Here is a 3,751-nt window from a genome sequence, read left to right as displayed (position 1 = left end):
ACTAACACCACAGCTCCCATGGCTACAGCTTTTGCTTGACGCTGGAAACAAACCTCTGCATCCTTTTCAGCCTGGGGGTGTTAACTTCTTCCCATTCCTGTTCATCCTTGGGACCTTCACCGTCCCTGTGAGTCCCTTTAACCCTGCCCTGTCTCGTTAAATAGTCCTTCCAGTAAACACTTGTCATGTAGCTTTTGAGTGTGCTATCTCTCTCTTGCTGGGACAATGACTAATGCAGTACGGTTCTTTATGACACCACCTCTTTGGGTAGAATTGAAGTTTTTTGCTCTCACTGAACCCACTGCAGACTTATATCACACAACCAGGCATATTTGATTGTACCATTTATTAAGAAGTCTATGTTCGGCTGGATGCAGTGGCTCACACCTGTAATCTCAGCACTTTCGGAGGCCAAGGTGGGCAGATCACTTGAGGCCAGTAGTTTGAAACCAGCCTGGCCAAAATGGCGAGACCCTATCTCTATTAAAAATACAAAAATTGGAGAGACAGCGGGACAGAAGAATGGGAAATGACGTAAGGACTGTCGAGGGGCGCGAGGTTTCAAGATGGTGGGGCTGAGGGGTTGAGCGCCAGGCTGAGTTGAAGGCCCTTACGAAGTGAAAGAGGCTGGGAATCACCCCCTCCTGGCTTCTCGCAGTCGTGGGAGCACAGCAGAAGTGTTTTTCTTTTTCTTTCTTTCTTTTTTTTAATTTTGAGACGGAGTCTTGCTCTGCCGCCCGGGCGGGAGTGCAGTGGTGCGATCTCGGCTCACTGCAAGCTCCGCCTCCCGGGTTCCCGCCATTCTCCTGCCTCAGCCTCCCGTGTAGCTGGGACTACAGGCGCCCGCAACTGCGCCCGGCTAATTTTTTTGCATTTTTGGTAGAGACGGGGTTTCACCGTGTTAGCCAGGATGGTCTCGATCTCCTGATCTCGTGATCCGCCCGTCTCGGCCTCCCAAAGTGCTGGGATTACAGGCGTGAGCCATCGCGCCTGGCCTCTTTTTCTTTTTTCTTTTTTAAATGAACAAGTAAGCCATACAAATTGTCAACATGGGAAGGGGATCTACATCATCCACCAAGAGTGGAAAATTTATGAACGCCACAGACCAAGCCCGAAAGGAAGCCCGGAAGAGAGAATTGAAGAACAAAAAACCGCTTATGATGGTTCCAGCTGCAGTTTTAAAGATGAAGGATCCCAAACAGATGATCCGAGACATGGAGAAATTGGATGAAATGGAGTTCAACCCAGTGCAACAGCCACAATTAAATGAGAAAGGACAGAAAGACAAGTGTAAAAATAGCTGCGTGAAACCTTTGAACATATTCTACGACTCTATGACAAAGAGAATCCAGATATTTAGAAAGAATTGAGAAAGCTAGAAATAGATTATGAACAGAAGAGGGCTCAACTTAATCAATATTTGGATGCTGTGGAGCATGCTCAGCATGTGGAAGTGGAGAGTATTCCTTTGCCAGATATGCCGCAGGCTCCTTCTAACATTTGGATCCAGGACATTCCACTTCCTGGTGTCCAGTCACCCTCCATCCTTAAGAAACCCTCAGCCTATGGACTTCCAACTTGGGCAGTTTCTATCCTTCCTCTTCTTGGGACATTGTGTTCCACATTTGCCCCCTGGCAGAAAAACTCTTGGTCCTCGCCGTTTTCCACCTCCTTCTCAAGTCGTGCAGATATATGGCCGTAAAGTGGGTTTGGCCCTAGATCTTCCCCCTCCTAGGTGAAATGAAGACATATTACATAGTCCTGAAATTGCCCAGTGAGGTCGTGATGATGATGTTTTTAGCACCAGTGAAGATGATGGCTATCCTGAGGACATGGATCAAGATAAGCATGATGGCAGTACTGATGACAGTGACACCGACGGATCGGATTGAGAAAGTGTGCACCGTGATGATGGTGAGAGAGACAACAATGAAGAAAAGAAGACAGGTCTGAGTGTATGGTTTGCAGATATACCTGGAAAATCGAAGGAAAAGAAGAACATGAGGGAACTGACTCCTCTTCAAGCCACGATGCTTCGTATGGCAGGTCAAGAAATCCCAGAGGAGGGACGGGAAGCAGAGGAATTTTCAGAGGACGGTGATGAAGATGATTCTGTTGACTCTGAAGCAGAAAAGGAACCATAAAAACAGCGATTCCATAAAGAGGAATCGCATTCTGATGGCACATCCACTGCTTCTTCACAGCAGCAGACTCCCCCTCAGTCTGTTCCTCCTTCTCAGATACAAGCACTACCCATGCCAGGACCACTACCTCTTGGATCACCACCTGCTTCACCATTATGGCCTCTTAGGCCACCTATGGACCTTCCTCCTGGACCGCCTCCAGGAGGTCCTCCTGAGACCACCTGGAATGCCAGGACTCGGCCTTTACCCTGACTTTTACCTCCATGACCACCAACTTTTACTACGTCTCCTACGTCCACCTCCAGGTCTGCCTCCTGGTCTCCTTCCTCGGAGACTCCCACCAAGGATACCTCCCCCTGCACCTCCAGGTATTCCTGGAGTTTGTAGGCTTCACCATAAGCTCATTTGGCTTTTAGTCCAAATACCAAATACAAGAGCAAATATACTTACTAACGCAAGTATATTTTGTCATAAGCTCATTTTGGCTTTTAGTCCAAATACCAAATACAAGAGCAAATATACTTACTAACGCAAGTATATTTTGTCCTGGCATGATGCACCCACCTTTGGTGCCTCCCGTTGGGATCTGCCCCCCCCCCGGACTTTTGCCACCAGCTCCTTTGCCAAACCCTGGGGTTTTAAGTGCCCCACCCAACTTGATTCAGCGACCCAAGGTAGAGGATACAAGTGCAGCCACCATTGAGAAGAAAGCCACAACAACCATCAGTGCCAAGCCACAGATCACTAATCCCAAGGCAGAGATTACTCGATTTGTGCCCACTGCATTGAGAGTATGTCGGGAGAATAAAAGGGCGACTGCTGCTTCCCAAAGAAAGTTAGAGGATAATTCTCCTGTGCCTCTTGCCAAAGCAGCACCCAAATCTGGTCCTTCGGTTCCTGTCTCAGTACAAACTAAGGATGATGTCTATGAGGCTTTCATGAAAGAGATGGAAGGGCTACTGTGACAGCTTTTGATGCCAGAACAGGCCTCTGTTCACAACAGTAGCCCATGGAGAAAGAGGCCCTTTTTAAACTTAGATGAAAGAGCTGCTTCCATTGTCAGTGTATTTTCTAATTTCAGTTCAAGGAATATCCTAAAATTTAGCCTTGTTCAGAATTTCCTGCACATAAAAGAGGGTATTTCATTCAGAATAGATCAGTTATTGAAGCAGTGCTGCTAAAATCCATTCCCTTTCACACAACTATCTTCATCCTGTTTCTTCCCCTTTGGAAATTTGTGATCAGGAGGATCTTAGTTGCTTATTTGTTTTGACTGTCTTCTTATGTGCTGTGGACACTGGAGTAGAGATTTCTGAAAAGCCAGTTTATTTCATCTTGCCTTTTGTGTTTGGGTTACTTTTAATATTTTCCTGTAAAATATTTTGAAATATTTTACTTGTTATGAAATAGATCATAATGTCATTTCCTAATACCAGGCAGGATATGTGGGAAGAAAATGTACAATCCTTTGATTAAAATTATTTTGCACTGACATGTATATATACATATATACACACATATACATATATACATATATATTTTATATATATATATATATTAGCCAGGTGTGGTGTTGAGCACCTGTAGTCCCATTTACTTGGTGGGGG

The 3,751-nt window shown here is 45.7% G+C and overlaps 1 pseudogene; it reads left to right on the top strand.

Moving 5' to 3' along the window:
• Window positions 1-1,011: 1,011 nt before the first annotated feature.
• Window positions 1,012-3,365, top strand: LOC102144251 (WW domain-binding protein 11-like; annotated as a pseudogene).
• The last annotated feature ends 386 nt before the right edge of the window (window positions 3,366-3,751 follow it).

The sequence above is a fragment of the Macaca fascicularis genome, chromosome 18, assembly GCF_037993035.2.
Source record: "Macaca fascicularis isolate 582-1 chromosome 18, T2T-MFA8v1.1".
NCBI classification, from domain to species: Eukaryota; Metazoa; Chordata; class Mammalia; order Primates; family Cercopithecidae; genus Macaca; species Macaca fascicularis.
This window is presented reverse-complemented; position numbering and strand designations above follow the sequence as displayed.